Source organism: Phyllobates terribilis, unplaced genomic scaffold (genome assembly GCF_046119375.1).
Source record: "Phyllobates terribilis strain yellow unplaced genomic scaffold, ASM4611937v1 Scaffold_12__6_contigs__length_324123572, whole genome shotgun sequence".
In the NCBI taxonomy this organism is placed as follows: Eukaryota; Metazoa; Chordata; class Amphibia; order Anura; family Dendrobatidae; genus Phyllobates; species Phyllobates terribilis.
The window spans coordinates 12,637,546-12,655,503 of record NW_027362772.1 but is presented as its reverse complement, the minus strand read 5'-3'; the positions used below and the strand labels follow the sequence as shown (position 1 = coordinate 12,655,503).

The following is a 17,958-nucleotide window of genomic DNA, read 5'->3' as shown; positions in this document are numbered from 1 at the left end:
AAGATAGAAGAATTGAAATCCAAACTAAATAATGTCTTAGGTATGGAAAGGGGAACATATATTAAAAGAAATGTCCTCAAAAAATTTTTAAAACTATGGGAACAATGGTTAACGACTCTGGGGATTGCATCGGAAAGCCTTCTCAGAAACACTATGATAGACCGTCTGTACATCTCCTTGTCATAAACCTGTAAAATCTCTCAACTCATCTCAGGCCCTTAACTTACATAGGTTTCTGTCTCAATTAAACTACTTCTAATCTGGTGAAATTGCTGCCACTTTGCTGGTGTCTGCCACTAATTTTTGGAAATGTGGAGACTCCTGATTGGGTCTCCATCTATTGGGTTTCTGAAGAGGTTTCTGTCTCAATTAAACTACTTCTAATCTGGTGAAATTGCTGCCACTTTGCTGGTGTCTGCCACTAATTTTTGGAAATGTGGAGAATCCTGAAAGGGTCTCCATCTATTGGGTTGGCTGTAGTGGAAGAGGTGTCTGTCCCCATTATACTACTTCTAAGCTACTGAAATTGATGCCACTTCGGTGGTGTCAGGCCCTAATTATTTTTAATGTGAACACTCCTGGTTGGGTCTCCATCTGCTGGGTCAGCTGTAGTGGAAGATGTTTTGGTATCCATTCTAATAGTTATACTCTAGTGAAATTATTTTTTGGTGCAGATATTGTTCTCAACACAAGGGTACACAAACATGATAAACTCAAAATTGATTTTCAATAAACAACCATCAGCTGCCCCATCAAACGCATCTGCTGCTTCTTCCTCCTCCTCTGTTACTGTGCCAAGTATTGTCACGCAGGTCTCTGTCCGCAGAACCTACAGTAGTATAGTCACTCCAGTCAGCTGTAACAGAAACGGACATGCCTGCTGTGTTTGTTTCACTGAGCACACCACGTTTCTCAATCCACCGAAACATCTCCGCCTGCACCCCACTCACGGTCTAGCAGTTTGTCTATTTCACCGTACTCCGCCCTCTTTAAGCATTGCAGCGAGCCCTTGGTCAAGCAGTTGTGGTCACGTAAAAGATAGCTTTGTCATGTGTAGGAGTAAACAAAGAGGTTGAACTCCACCATCTCCAATCTCTAGGCCACCGGGAAGGTCTTAGGCCCTAATTTTCTTAAATGTGAACAGTTCTGATTGTGTCTCCATCTACTGGAAGAGGTGTCGGTCCTAATTATACAATTTCTACTGTAGTGAAATTGATGCCACTTTGATGGTGTCAGCCACTAATTTTTGGAAATGTGGAGAATCCTGATTGGGTATCCATCTATTGGGTTTGGCTGTAGTGGAAGAGTTGTCGATCACCATTACACTAGTTCTACTCTAGTGAAATTTATTCTTTGGTGCAGATATTTTTGTCACAGGGGTACACAAGATATAATCGAAATTGGTTTTCTTAGTACTGTGGTATATAATGCAGGCTATATTTCATCTTTTAATTTTTCAATGCTGATATTGTTCTCCATGCAGGGGTTCATATTAGTAATGAGAGAGCACTAAATGTGCTCAACTTAGTGGTTCAACGGTTTCTCAAAACCTACCCAGATCTGCCAGAGCTGCTTGTGAAAATACAATGCTTCCGCCACCCTGGCAGTGCTTCAGCAGTGTTTGCAGCTTCCAGTTCACCGACTGTTGTGTGATGTCACCAAATGTTCGAAATCAACGTTACAGATGTGGGGAAGGATTTGTGAGCAGCAGATGGCAGTTGTTGAGTACCAGCATCAACACGCCCATCTGCATTCAGGTCAGCCTCCGCACATAAGAACTGATGAGTGGGCATGGATGTCTGACATCTGTGCCGTCCTCCAAAACTTTGAGGACTCTGAAGATGGTGAGCCGCGACGACGCCATAATTAGCGTCACCATCCCGCTTCTCTGTCTACTGAAACGCTCGGTGCTCACAGTTAAAGAGGAGGCATTGCAGGTGGAGCAAGGAACTATGCAGCCCAACCTCATCTCATCTTAATGCGGATTAGGTGATAATGAGGAGGAGGATGAGGAGGAGAACATGGACAGTCGTCCTCTTGGGGAGAACAGGGAAGTCTTGGCTATCTTGGAAGTTTTGATACACCTCTTTCAGTCTGTGGGAAAGCTGTATGAGTTTCGCTTAATGACCTTCAGTGGCCTAAACCGTGGCTTTGCTTATGCACGTTATTTCTCAAAATGCATTGCAGATCAGGCCATTGTCCAACTCTGTAGTGATTATATTCAAGGCGTAAAGAAACATCTTTGTCTGTGACTAAGCACCACCGAGAAGTATGAGCTGATGTTGGATGGGCTGCCATTGCTTATGCAACAAGCTGCATTAGAGGACTTCCTAGGAGAAATGACAGCCGGAGTAGATACGGTTTCCCTCGATGCCAGTCCTTTCACCAAGCTAAAGAATATGGCTGTGGTGAAATACAACTCTCACCGAGAAGCAGAGTCAGACTGAAGAACATTGGGCTCACCAGAGGATTTGATTCTGAGGGACCACCTAGCAGCTGCAAGGTTTGTGCTATGAACTCTCCTGAAGGAGAAGCCAGGGCTCACCGCAGGATTCTCCGCTTCTCTGGTGGGCCCGTCCAATGCTGCCGAGAAGGAGCCCTGGCTAAGAAAAGTGTGGAAAGGTTCCCGGACACTCTATGGCTGTTTTGCTTTTTTGTTTTTTTACTGTGGACTGGCTCCGAACCGTCCCTGGCCACATGTTTTTGATTAGGCAGTCCTTCCCAATAAGTGCACTGGGGAGGGCACAGGTAATGTTCTGGGACTCGTGCTTGTGGAAGGTGGGGACGACATCGGGCGAAATAGTGGCTGGGGACCAAGTATGGAGACCCGGCTGCCGCCATGAGGTTGTGAAAAGCTTCCGCCTCCATGAGCCTAAAATGCAACATTTCAAGTGCAAGCAGCTGTCCAGAAATGTGGCAGTTTAGTATTGCGGACTGTGGGTGGGTGGGTGGCTGGCTGCATACTTGTGCTTGCATTTCAAGTAACAGAAACCTAAGGAGATGGATGGCCTTATCATCACAACCTGAAAGGTTTGCGCTATGAACTCTCCCGATGGAGAAGCCAGGGCCCACCGGAGGATTCTCCGCTTCTCTGGTGGGCACGTCCAACCCTGCCGAGAAGCAGCCCTGGCTAAGAGAAGTGTGGAAAGGTTCCCAGACACTCTTTGGCTGCTTTTTACTGTGGACTGACTCCAGCAATCCATAAGATTGCAATCTATAAGATCCCTTCACTGGCTCCAAATTGCCCAGTGTATCAAGTTCAAACTACTAACACTGACGTACAAAGCCAAACTTTCTTCTCCATACATCTCTGAACTAATCTACCGATATATTCCCTTACGTAACCTCCAGTCCTCCAAAGACCTCCTTCTTTCCTTATTTCTTCCTCATCCAATCACCTCCAATACTTCTACCAAATATCCCCCATCCTCTGGAATTCTGTACCTCAACATGTCCGATTAGCCACCACATTCGAATCCTTCAGACACAACCTGAAAACCCATCTCTTTAAGACAGCCTACAGCCTGCCATTGCCTCGCTGCCACCTCACCTCAACACCACCGGAGCTAATGCAACTCTACAATCTACTGTCTCCTTCCCCACCATCCTGTAGAATGTAAGGCTGCAAGTGCAGGGTCTATAAGACTTAAGATGCAATATGGCACCTTGGCAAAGCCCAGCTATGTTCTCCCTCTGATATCTAACAATAACAAAAAGGTCATGCTAGAGAAACTTGCACCTACTGCCACTCAGTGTCTTCAGCTCCTTTGTGAGAAACTAATGTTTGCTCAGCCAGTCTACAAAATAAACTGGATATTCCTGGCTGGTTGGAGACAAGCTCATTCCCACAAAAAAGTACTAGCAAGCTAAGGAGATGGTGGCCTCTATCATCATGAAGGTGTTTGCTCGATGTGTAGTAGTCTGGCTTTTATACTAAATATCCTGCTCATTTTTATAGTTTTAAGTGTGCACGCAGAGACCATGGTATCTGCAGCAGCGCATCCAGGCCAGGATACTGGCGGAGAAATTGCTGTACCATCAGGTTGAGGATGCAAGCCATGCAAGGCACGTGTCTGAGGTTGCCCAGGCGAAGGGCCACTACCGGGTTTGCACCGTTATCACACACCGCCTTCCCTTGCTCCAGGTTCAGTGGAGACAGCCATTGCTCAAACTCGGCCTGGAGAGTTGTCCACAACTCTTCAGCTGTATGACTGCCATCTCCCAGGCATATTAATTTTAACATTGCCTGATTGCGGTGAGACCTGGCTGTGCAGTACAGAGGTGGGGGGGATTCTCTCTGCACTGTTGGAACATGTGCTTCAGTAAGGCAGAGGTTGAGGTCGCAAGTGGAGGCCCTAGAGGAGGTGGAGGATGCAGAAGCACTGGAGGAAGTGTTAGATACAAAGGTTTGTCCTGCAAGACTTGGGGATTCCAACACTTGCTGTCTAGTGACACCTTGGTGTCTAGTGGTTTAGTTCTCCATCCCTTGGTGTGTAGTGGTTTAGTTCTCCAACCCTATCTGTTTAGTAGGTTAGTTCTCCAACCCCTGTTTTCTATTAGTTTATTTCTCCATGTTCTGGTGTGTATTTATTTTTTTCTCCAACCCATCCATGCCCAGATTAACGTCAGCTGACGAGGGTTTGGATTCTTCTTGGACCCTACTTCGTCCAGACCCGGATCAACTGAAAAAAACTTTGGGCATCGCTACACATGCTTTCTCCCTCTTGAGTCTGTGAAGCTTTGGATCAGACCTCTGATGCCCCGGAATAGAATGTGTGAACAGCTCTGCAGACTCGCCCATCTGTGCTTCCCCATAGTCAGTTGGCCGGTTGGAGAGTTGTGACGTAGGTGAAATCAAGGGTAAATGGGGTGCCACCTCTGAGGACTGTACTGTGTGTGATGTTAAGGTGGAGGAAGAGGAGAAGAGGCCACTTGATGCAGCGCTTGTCATCTACTGGAGCACATGTTCTTCCAGCCCCTCATCTACAAGGCGTACCGCTGTGGGACTGCCAAAGAAAGGGAGTGGAGTCCAGTAACAGAAGTTTTCAAAATGCTGCGCAATTGCTCACTGCAGCAAAACAAACCTACTTCTCATCTCTCATATCATACGTGTCTCACAACCATAACTAGCTATTCAGTACTTTCAAGTCCCTCCTCTGTCCACCAGCTCTCCCTCCCTCTCATCTCAGCTGAAGACTTAGGCTATGTGCCCACGATGCAGAAATGCTCCGGATTTTTCCTGAGCGTTTCTGCACCTCCCTGGCAGAAAAAAACGCATGCGGATTGTACATGCGTTTTTCCTGCCAGGGACATGCGGATGTGAAACGTTCTTCACATGCATTTCCACATGCGGGTTGACAAGCTCTTTCCAAGCGATTTTAGCATCACTTGGAAAGTGCTTGTCAACGTGGTCACACTATATAAATCCATGCAACCGGCATGGATCTATATAGAGTGACAGTAAAGAATGGTAAAAAATAAAAAAATAAATCTATACTTACCTTCTGATGGCCCCCGCAGTCTTGCTTTGCTCCGTCCTGGCTGCCGGCAGATCACGGTACACTGCACTGAAGGAACTGCCGTCACATGACTAAAACGTCAGCGTAGGTCCTTCAGTCCACTGCGATCTGCCGGCAAGGGAGGGAGGACGAGCGTAGCGGGGGCCGTCAGAAGGTAAATATAATATTTCTTTTTTATTTTATTCTTTTTTTCACAGGTTCTATGGTACCCGAGGAGAGTCTCCTGTCCTCTAGACTGGGGTACCATCCGCACATTGTAATGCGTGGAATGCGCATCTACATATGCAGTGATACGTAATCCATGCGTTTCAATGCAAGTCAATGGCGGCGAAAACGCAGCACTTCCGCAAAATAATTGGTAGTGCTGCGTTTTTTTCCGCAATGATAATCCGCAGCGGAAATTTCCGCAGCATGTGCACAGCACATGCGGATTATAATTGGGGACCATGGCAGGCCTTCTACCATGCGCATCGTGGACACACAGCCTAAGCCTCATTCTTCAAGCAGAAGATTCACAACATAGGGCAAAACTTTTGCTTAAAGTCCCAACAGCCCCTTCTCATAACAACTCAACTCTGCTCCTCCAAAGAATGCAAGAATACAATCTGTGGCAACCCTCGCTCCAGCATACCGCTACACAACTAGCAGTACCCTGACCTACTGTATCCTCACTCATCGTTTGTAGATTGTTTTTGTACCCTCACGAGCAGGGTCCTCTCTCCTTTTATACCAGTCGGTGACCCCTTTTGACATATAAAACACCACGGAATAAATGTCGCTGTAATAGTAATAATTATAGTACTTGTACTCTGGGTCAATTGATGGCACTTTCCTGGTGTCTACCCCTAATTTGATGTGTGTTGGCAGCTTCTGGGCCCGCTTGAAGGTGTTGTGTATGCGTTTTTTTTGCCCCATATTGAATCATATGGCGTTCGGTAACGTTTGATGAACATTCGACGAATAGATCGGCGAATATTGTAAATTCAGCAATCGTAATCCGAACCGAATATTGAAACATTTGCTCATCTCTAGTTCCTAGCCCTTCAGATTTTAGATTTCATGTAGAGCATAAACCCAGGAAACTGCATGGCAATTCTGATGCATTTTCGATGGTCCACTGTTTGGTAGCGGAAGGTGCCAAGCCCCCCGGCTTTGGGCAGAGGGCAGAATATGCAAGATGGCCACCGGACAGGTCCTTGAGGGGAGATGTGTGTCACCGAATTTGGCTGCTTCGTTGATGTAAACCCAGGAAGTATGCTCCAGCACACGTAGTGCTGAGAGTGTTAACAGGGAATATCAGGGCCAGTTTTTCGAACAGTAATAAGAGTTGGGAGGGATTGGCTGCTCACATATCCCCACCCCAGGGCATGTGAATAAAATGGAGACAGAGTGTCTCATTCAGTTTCTGTGGCTGGAGGTGTAGAGACCTACAGCGTGTCTGTGCTGAAGGACTCTGACTGTGAGCGGGCGAACCCGCAGCACTGTATGGACTGTTCATTTTCCTGTTTTGTTACTTTGTGCCAGACAAGACTATGCTTTATTTACTTTGAAAATGCAGTTTATGACGTTCGAATAAACCTGCCTTGGACATTTTAAAGAAACTGACTCCTCTGAGTACCTCAAAAGCAGCTGAGTGAGTATCAAACCCCTACAATATATAGCAGAATTAGGAACTTTCCGGTTACATGTAGCAGTACATAACTTTTGTTACAAGCTACATCAGTCCAGTAAATTATTATGGGAAAGCCCATCATCACCTGTGGGAACCATACAGGTTGAGATGTGTCACTATGGCTCCTCAGAGCTACTCTCAGCTCCCAGTTGATTTGTGAAGACCTCGCTGGCTGAAGTGCATCAGTACGACTCCTCACTAGTACTGTCAAAGTCCATTCGATGAAGGCCACATACTCCTTTCTATGACACTGCATCTTCAGATCTCCATAGGAGAACTTGTGTCCCAGTTTGGCAACACTGTGGCTTCCTCTCTAGTATATACAATTGTTTGCTTAAGATAAGGAATCCTTCCTTAACTTAATCTCCTTTAATTAGGCCTACTGTCCACTCAGGGCAAAGTTCTGTATCATCTTAGTAGGTCTCCTGGCCTGAGCTTAGGACCTCGTCCTGCTCTTTGTCTCTACTATGCTCCCTGCCTGGTATCCAGATTCACACTGACATTATATCTCTGCTTTCCTTCAGAACATACTATTCGATGTCTACCTCCTGGCACACAACACCCTGCAACCAGATGGACTGAATGTCTGTATTTCTCAAGTACTTATCCCTATCTGACTCATCACCAGGAAATTGTTCTGTGTGCCCATCTAGCACAGAATGAGGGCCCCCAGACAGTATGATTGCCCCCAAAGATACCACAGAGTATGATTGCCCCCAAAATTCCTGATATTAAAACACACACTACTCATCCAACCCTGTTCCTGAGGTGCGCTGCTCCAGTCTGTGCAGTGTGAGTACTGAGGCTCCACTACAGGTGTGATGTAGTGACGCCATTGTGCCTGCAGTGCACGGAGTCTTTGACTCACAGGCGACGACTGAACTGTGGATCAGTAAGCTTTCAACTCCCTGATTCACTATTTATTCAATGGTTTCACAGTCATGGGAATGTGGATATCACTGAAATTGTAATGGTGGGGAAGGAGAGGGTGCTTGCAGGGCTCTGGAGTTGGAGTTGGAGACGGTATAAAATGGACCGACTACGAAAATATATAATAAATTGGGTACAGTAGTTCAATGCAGTTTGTGGGGCATATTTTTTCATAAGAATTTGGGAAAGTTATGAAATGTCTTATAAATGTCTGTCCTGTTCCTGATCTAAGGATCTACACTTTTAGCTGAGATGAATCTTTGCTACAGTAAATTTATCACTTAAACATGAGCCATGTATGAGGGAGTCGGAGTCGTGGAAATTGAGGAGTCAGGGTTTGGTTACTGACTCCACAGCCCTGCTCGGTTCAAGCCCTTTCAATTCATGGGCACCATAGCGGCCACATGGGCTTCAGCTATTGATGATACAGCCCTGCTAACTATTGTGTGGTAAATATCTCATAGGTTCTGGGTTCATTATCCACTATCAGTATTTGTTCGGTATTTTTCTCAGGAGTGGGAGCCAAAACCAGGAGTGGGTGATAAATGGAGAACTGGTGACATGTTTCTATTATACCTTTTCTCTGATTGTTCCTCACCTGGTTTTGGCGCCCACTCCTGAGAAAAAATACTGACCAAATACTGTTAGTGGGCAGTGGCCTAAGTGAGTATTTATTTATCAGCCATAGGGTAGTCGGTGGGGTGGATGGTACCATGTTGTGTGAAGGGGGCAATACTATAAGAACCCCCCCCCCCCCCTAAAATAAAATCTTAAACTTTTTTTAATTGTATGCATTGGAAACTGGACTAACACATATATATATCTACATATATGCACCAAAGCATATTGAACCCGCTGGAGTGCTTTGCAATCACAGGCAAGCCTGTGGTCGCAGTGAAGAATAAAATTAAGTTTGGACTTGGTCAAGCTATTTGCCCAAGGCAGATTTAATAAAACCCGGCATGGGCTTTTATTCTTGCGATTCGGAGGATAAAGCGCCTTCACTGTGTGAGTTTTTGCCAAATAAAGCTTAAGTTGAACTTTTCTTGGGTCACTGCCTCATTACTGCACAGTGTGAACACCACCGCACTAAAATATATATATACATAAAGATGAAAACAATGACGCTGCTGAGTAATTAATACAGTCACTATCGTACTCTATTCTGTACCTAAACAAAGCTGGTACTGCCTGGCCACGGAGGTTGGCGCCCTAAGGAACAACAATGGTGCCACCACTCACCGGTGGCTGTCCCTCAGAAACCCTAGTTAATTCTGATATATCAAAAAAATACATTGATACATTACATGGGAACAGATATGTCTCAAGGTATAAAGGAAAGGGTATGGTACTCATCAGAGAATGGTTCAATAATCTGCCAGGTTCATACAGGGATGATGATACATGATATTCATCATAGTGTGCCTAATAACCAGGTGTCCATGTATAAATATTCACTTTATCCAAACCCCTCCCCAGACTAGGAGACCCATTCCCATTCCTAGAGGTGAATTGTCATAGGACATATAGAATGGAGTCTGTCTACAACAATGTACTGCGCCTGCGCTACTTCTCAAGCGCTAGAGGTCCAATAATGTACATCCCCTAGTGTGCATGTCCGGAAGTGATGCGTTTTAGATTGAAACACCGGATAAACGAATTAACGACACACCACTCGTACCCGTGACTGCGCATGCCTGTAGTTATGTGTTCCATGCCAAAGCGCATAATAGCCTATATGTGTCGGGACCATCACCCTTGTCAGTAAAGTAACATATGGTTATAGGGTTTGTCTGTGCGTTACATCCGGTCACTTGATCACAGGGGCATACACTGTGTGGGTGCATCATGCATACGGCATAAGGGGCATACAGGGGGCATTACACTGTGTAGGGGCATCATACATACTGCATAAGGGGCATAATGGGGCATTACACATACTGCATAAGGGGCATAATGTGGGCATTACATTGTAGGGGGGCATCATACATAATGCATAAGGGGCATAATGGGGGCAGTACACTGTGTGGGGGCATCATACATCCTGCATAAGGGGCATAATGGGGGCATTACACTGTGTGGGGGCATCACACATACTGCATAAGGGGCATAATGGGGGCATTACACATACTGCATAAGGGGCAAAATGTGGGCATTACATTGTAGGGGGGCATCATAAATACTGCATAAGGGGCATAATGGGGGCAGTACACTGTGTGGGGGGGCATCATACATACTGCATAAGGGTCATAATGGGGGCATTACACTTTGTGGGGGCATCATACATCCTGCATAAGGGGCATTACTCTGTGTGGGGGCATCATACATACTGCATAAGGGGCATAATGGGGGCATTACACTGTGTGGGGGCATCATAAACCTGCATAAGGGGCCTAATGGGGGCATTACACTGTGTGGAGGCATCATACATCCTGCATAAGGGGCATAACACTGTGTGGGGACATCATACATACTGCATAAGGAGCATAATGGGGGCATCATTCATCCTGCATAAGGGGCATAATGGGGGCATTACACTGCGTGGGGGCATCATACATCCTGCATAAGGGGTATAATGGGGGCATTACACTGTGTGGGGGCATCATGCATACTGCATAGGGGGCATTACACTGTGTGGGGGCATAATACAAACTGCATAAGGGGCATAATGGGGGCATTACACTGTGGGGGGCATCATACATACTGCATAAGGGGAATAATGGGGCATTATACTGTGTGGGAGAAGGAATCATACATCCTGCATAAGGGGCATTACACTGTGTGGGGACTAGAGATGAGCGGTGTTCGACTAGAACTGTTCGCCAATCTCAAATTCGAGCTGTTTTGGGCGGTGTTCGAGTTGTTCGACGAACCCGAACGATTTGCAAAAAATTCGGCTGTTCGAGGTTATGTTCGATAACTGTTCGTGCACCAAAAGCTTGTCCTGCATGTCTGGCGCTATTTAGAGCACCAATCATGCAGGGATTGTCTGCCACTCACTGTAATGCCACGGCCATGGTGGTTGTGGCATTACAGTGATTGCCCAAATCGATGGGAACAGTGCTCACAGTGAAACATGAAAAGCCGGCAATTCAGCAGCGGCATACACCGGTACCCGACAATTTAGAACCGAAAGAATAGAGCTTCACACATAGATTAGATAGATAGAAACATGTCAGTCACACATATAAGAAGCACAGTGACAGTGTTGCTTACTGTACTTGTCATTTAGTGTAAAGGATTTATCAAAAAAAATAATAGTGTTTTCATGCACCGTCTCTTTAAAAAAGCCGGCCGGCAATTCAGCAGCGGTACCCGACAATTTAGAATAGAAGGAATAGAGAATCACACATAGATTAGATAGACAGAAACATGTCAGTCACATATATATGAAGTACTGTGACAGTGTTGCTTACTGTACTTGTCATTTACTGCAAAGGATTTATTAAAAAAAATAATAGTGTTTTCATGCACCGTCTCTTTAAAAAAGCCGGCCGGCAATTCAGCATCTGTACCCGACAATTTATAACAGAAAGAATAGAGAATCACACATAGATTAGATAGATAGAAACATGTCAGTCACATATATATGAAGTACTGTGACAGTGTTGCTTACTGTACTTGTCATTTACTGCAAAGGATTTATTAAAAAAAATAATAGTGTTTTCATGCACCGTCTCTTTAAAAAAGCCGGCCGGCAATTCAGCATCTGTACCCGACAATTTATAACAGAAAGAATAGAGAATCACACATAGATTAGATAGATAGAAACATGTCAGTCACATATATAATAAGTACAGTGACAGTGTTGGTTACTGTACTTGTCATTTAGTATTAAAATAAAGGATTTATTATTAAAAAAAATTGGCGTGGGGTTCCCCGTAATTTTAGGCTCTAGCGGAGGTTAAGCAGACGGCTGGGGCAGATGTTTGAAGCCTGGGAAGGGGGTAATACCCACGGAGCTTCCCAGGCTACTAATATCAGCCCCCAGCTGAATACCTAGCCTTTACTAGCTATTAAAATGGAGGACCCCCCCTAAAAAAATGACGTGGGGTCCCCCCTAATTTAATAGCTAGCAAAGGCTAGGCAGACAGCTGGGGGCTGATATTAATAGCCCAGGAAAGGTGCCATGAATATTGGCCCCCTCCCAGGCTAGAAACACCAGCCGTCAGCCGCCCCAGAAATGGCACATCCACAGGATGCGCCAATTTTGGCACTTAGCCTCGCTCTTCCACGCTGCCCTGGTGCGGTGGCAGGGGGTAATAGGGTTGGGGTTGATGTCAGCTTATAATGCCAGCTGACATCAAGCCCAGGTTAGTAATGGAGAGGCGTCTATAAGACACCCCCATTACTAACCCCATGGCCAAAGTTAAAAGAAAACACAAACACCCAGAATAAAGTCCTTTAATTGAAATAAAGACACATTCCTTTATTGTTCTAAATTAAACCATACTTACCGTCACGCCCATTCCAGCTGAAGCCAACGATCTCCTGCAATAAAAGAAAAATAATAAAGCAACCTCATCCTTACCTTTCCATGGTTCCCAGGACAGCTTCAGCTCTGCTACATCGAGATGACAGGCTGGACCGCAGCAGAACGCTGCCATCCAGCCTGTCATCCCGCAGACACTGAGAAGCGCAGGCATGCTTGCGCTCTGCAGTGTCTGGCTGTGACGGCATAAAGATGAGACGAGTTCATGTCCAATGAACTCGGCGCACCTCATGCATGTCACTGACAGCGTGGGAGAATTCTCCTGCACTCAGCACTTCAGCGTGAGAATTCTCCCACGCTGTCAGTGACGTGCATGAGGTCAGCTGAGTTCATTGGACATGAATGAGCTCACCTCATGCACGTCACTGACAGCGTGGGAGAATTCTCACGCTGTAGCGCTGAGTGCAGGAGAATTTTCCCACGCTGTCAGTGACGTGCATGAGGTGAGCTGAGATCATTGGACATGAATGAGCTCACCTCATGCACGTCACTGACAGCGTGGGAAAATTCTCCTGCACTCAGCGCTTCAGCGTGAGAATTTTCCCACGCTGTCAGTGACGTGCATGAGGTGAGCTCATTCATGTCCAATGAACTCAGCTGACCTCATGTACGTCACTGACAGCGTGGGAGAATTTTCACGCTGAAGTGCTGAGTGCAGGAGAATTCTCCCACGCTGTCAGTGACGTGCATGAGGTGCGCCGAGTTCATTGGACATGAGCTTGTCTCATCTTTATGCCGTCACAGCGAGACACTGAGGAGCGCAAGCAAGCCTGCGCTTCTCAGTGTCTGCGGGATGACAGGCTGGATGGCAGCGTTCTGCTGCGGTCCAGCCTGTCATCTCGATGTAGCAGAGCTGGAGCTGTCCTGGGAACCATGGAAAGGTAAGGATGATGTTGCTTTATTATTTTTCTTTTATTGCAGGAGATCATTGGCTTCAGCTGGAATGGGCGTGACGGTAAGTATGGTTTAATTTAGAACAATAAAGAATTGTGTGTTTATTTCAATTAAAGGACTTTATTCTGGGTGTTGTGTTTTTTTAAATACTTTACTAGAAATTCATGGTGGTCATGTCTAATATTGGCGTGACCCCATGAATTTCGGGCTTAGGGCCAGCTGATAATGCCAAGCTCGCCTTAACCCCTTTATTACCCAGTGAGCCACCGCACCAGGGCCCTGGATGAGTTGGGTACAGCGCCAGAAGATGGCGCTTCTATGAACGCGCCATTTTCTGGGGCGGCTGCGGACTGCAATTTGCAGCGGGTGGGGCCCAGAAAGCTTGGGCCTCCCTGCGCTGCGGATTCCAGCTCCCAGCTGCCTAGTTGTACCTGGCTGGACACAAAAATAGGGCGAAGCCCCACACATTTTTTTTTTAAATTATTTCATGAAATTCATGGAATAATTAAGAAAAAAAGGGCTTCCCTATATTGTTGTGTCCAACCAGGTACAAATAGACAGCTGGTGGTTGGGGGCAGCCCGTCCCTGCCTGCTGTACCTGGCTGGACACAAATATAGTGCGAAGCCCCACGTCAATTTTTTTTTAATTATTTCATGAAATAATTTTTTTAAAAAAGGGCTTCCCTATATTGTTGTGTCTGGCCAGGTACAAATAGGCAGCTGGTGGTTGGGGGCAGCCCGTTCCTGCCTGCTGTACCTGACTGGACACAAATATAGGGCGAAGCCCCACGTCAATTTTTTTTTAATTATTTCAGGAAATTCATGAAATAATGAAAAAAAAATTGATGTGGGGCTTCGCCCTATATTTGTGTCCAGTCAGGTACAGCAGGCAGGAACGGGCTGCTCCCAACCACCAGCTGCCTATTTGTACCTAGCCGGACACAACAATATAGGGAAGCCCTTTTTTTCTTAATTATTCCATGAATTTCATGAATTTAAAAAAAAAATACGTGGAGCTTCGCCCTATTTTTGTGTCCAGCCAGGTACAACTAGGCAGCTGGGGGCTGGAATCTGCAGCGCAGGGAGGCCCAAGCTTTCTGGGCCCCACCCGCTGCAAATTGCAGTCCGCAGCCGCCCCGGAAAATGGCGCGTTCATAGAAGCGCCATCTTCTGGCGCTGTACCCAACTCATCCAGGGCCCTGGTGCGGTGGCTCACTGGGTAATAAAGGGGTTAAGGCCAGCTTGGCATTATCAGCTGGCCCTAAGCCCGAAATTCATGGGGTCACGCCAATATTAGACATGACCACCATGAATTTCTAGTAAAGTATTTAAAAAAAACACAAACACCCAGAAAAAAGTCCTTTAATTGAAATAAACACACAATTCTTTATTGTTCTAAATTAAACCATACTTCCCATCACGCCCATTCCAGCTGAAGCCAATGATCTCCTGCAATAAAAGTAAAATAATAAAGCAACATCATCCTTACCTTTCCATGGCTCCCACGACAGCTTCAGCTCTGCTACATCGAGATGACAGGCTGGACCGCAGCAGAACGCTGCCATCCAGCCTGTCATCCCGCAGACACTGAGAAGCGCAGGCTTGCTTGCGCTACTCAGTGTCTGGCTGTGACGGCATCCAGATGAGCCGAGGTAATGTCCAATGAACTCGGCTCACCTCATGCACGTCACTGACAGCGTGGGAAAATTCTCACGCTGAAGCGCTGAGTGCAGGAGAATTTTCCCACGCTGTCAGTGACGTACATGAGGTGAGCCGAGTTCATTGTCGGCTCATCTGGATGCCGTCACAGAGAGACACTGAGGAGCGCAAGCATGCCTGCGCTTCTCAGTGTCTGCGGGATGACAGGCTGGATGGCAGCGTTCTGCTGCGGTCCAGCCTGTCATCTCGATGTAGCAGAGCTGAAGCTGTCCTGGGAACCATGGAAAGGTAAGGATGAGGTTGCTTTATTATTTTTCTTTTATTGCAGGAGATCGTTGGCTTCAGCTGGAATGGGCGTGATGGTAAGTATGGTTTAATTTAGAACAATAAAGAATTGTGTCTTTATTTCAATTAAAGGACTTTATTCTGGGTGTTTGTGTTTTTTTTTTAACTTTGACTATGGGGTTAGTAATGGGGGTGTCTTATAGACGCCTCTCCATTACTAACCTGGGCTTGATGTCAGCTGGCATTATAAGCTGACATCAACCCCAACCCTATTACCCCCTGCCACCGCACCAGGGCAGCGTGGAAGAGCGAGGCTAAGTGCCAGAATTGGCGCATCCTATGGATGCGCCATTTCTGGGGCGGCTGACGGCTGGTGTTTCTAGCCTGGGAGGGGGCCAATATTCATGGCTCCCTTCCTGGGCTATTAATATCAGCCCCCAGCTGTCTGCCTAGCCTTTGCTAGCTATTAAATTAGGGGGGACCCCACGTCATTTTTTTTGGGGGGTCCTCCATTTTAATAGCTAGTAAAGGCTAGGTATTCAGCTGGGGGCTGATATTAGTAGCCTGGGAAGCTCCGTGGGTATTACCCCCTTCCCAGGCTTCAAACATCTGCCCCAGCTGTCTGCTTAACCTCCGCTAGAGACTAAAATTACGGGGAACCCCACGCCAATTTTTTTTAATAATAAATCCTTTATTTTAATACTAAATGACAAGTACAGTAACCAACACTGTCACTGTACTTATTATATATGTGACTGACATGTTTCTATCTATCTAATCTATGTGTGAAGCTCTATTCTGTCTGTTATAAATTGTCGGGTACCGCTGCTGAATTGCCGGCCGGCTTTTTTAAAGAGACGGTGCATGAAAACACTATTATTTTTTTTAATAAATCCTTTGCAGTAAATGACAAGTACAGTAAGCAACACTGTCACAGTACTTCATATATATGTGACTGACATGTTTCTATCTATCTAATCTATGTGTGAAGCTCTATTCTGTCTGTTATAAATTGTCGGGTACAGATGCTGAATTGCCGGCCGGCTTTTTTAAAGAGACGGTGCATGAAAACACTATTATTTTTTTTAATAAATCCTTTGCAGTAAATGACAAGTACAGTAAGCAACACTGTCACTGTACTTCATATATATGTGACTGACATGTTTCTATCTATCTAATCTATGTGTGAAGCTCTATTCTGTCTGTTATAAATTGTCGGGTACCGCTGCTGAATTGCCGGCCGGCTTTTTTAAAGAGACGGTGCACGAAAACACTATTATATTTTTTAATAAATCCTTTACACTAAATGACAAGTACATTAAGCAACACTGTCACTGTACTTCATATATATGTGACTGACATGTTTCTATCTATCTAATCTATGTGTGATGCTCTATTCCTTCATGTCTAAATTGTCGGGTACCGGTGTATGCCGCTGCTGAATTGCCGGCCGGCTTTTTTAAAGAAAGCGTCTTCTGAGCAGTTTGTCAGCTTTTGGACACCTTTGAAGGTGTTTTCTATGTGTTCCTATGTGTTTTTGTTTGCCTGCCATTGGTTTTAACGGTGTTCGACGGTGTTCTAAGGTGTTCGACGAACAGTTCGACGAACAGTTCCTCGAACATCCCGGTGTTCGACGAACCGAACCGAACCCGAACACTACGGGGGTGGCTCAACACTAGTGGGGACATCATACATACTGCATAAGGGGCATAATGGGGGCATTACACTGTGTTGTGGCATCATACATACTGCATAAGGGGCATAATGGGGGCATTACACTGTGGGGGGCATCAAACATACTGTATAAGGGACATAATGGGGGCATTACACTGTGGGGGTCCTGTACTCTGAGAACAATATGTTTCCTCACTTCCTGTCTCCATAGTTGGGTCGTATGTATCTATTACAGGAAACAGAACAAAACCTTATGATTCTTATAAAGGGGCAACACAAGACCCCAAAAGCGTCTCCGTGCTGAAGGGGTTAATGCCCACTGTGCCCTATAATGGGGGTCTCCACATACCTCCACCTGCAGAGCCGCCACCGCATATATGGCTGTTGTGTGCGCACAGGACCTGTGATGAGGTCACAGGAGGGGAGGAGTCAGGGGTCACATGATAAGGGGCCTCAGTGGATGCAGGACTCTGCTGTGCTGGTTGTCATGGTGCTGGATGAGCTGAAGTTTATGTGTGGGGTCAGGAGGGGTTTACAGTGTGGATGTAGCAGAGCCGCGCGTGTACGAGGTGCACAGAGCAGAGCCGTGTGTGTACGAGGTGTACGGAGCGGAGCTGCATGTGTATGTGGCACCCCAGGAGTCCGGATGCCACATTGGCATTGCCTCCCTCACAGGAGATGATGCCATGCCTGGAAGCAAGGGGGGTCCCCTTATCAGGTATACCAGCATCCAACACTTTCCTGGCTCCAGACCAAAAATGGGAGCCCCTCCCCTTTAAATTGGAACCTGGAGGCGGGGTTAGAAAAGTTAGTTGAAGGGGATGGAGGAGGAG

The 17,958-nt window shown here is 46.2% G+C and overlaps 1 protein-coding gene across 2 annotated transcripts in view; it reads right to left on the bottom strand.

Moving 5' to 3' along the window:
• Positions 1-17,547, bottom strand: part of LOC141171904 (uncharacterized) — a 34,252-nt gene extending 16,705 nt beyond the window's left edge. The window contains exon 1 of one of the 2 annotated variants that reach the window (XM_073655547.1): positions 17,475-17,547. The gene's annotated coding sequence lies outside the window, so the exon portion shown is untranslated. The remainder of the gene's footprint in view (positions 1-17,474) is intronic. The other variant, XM_073655546.1, reaches the window with a different exon arrangement.
• Between the last annotated feature and the right edge of the window lie 411 nt (positions 17,548-17,958).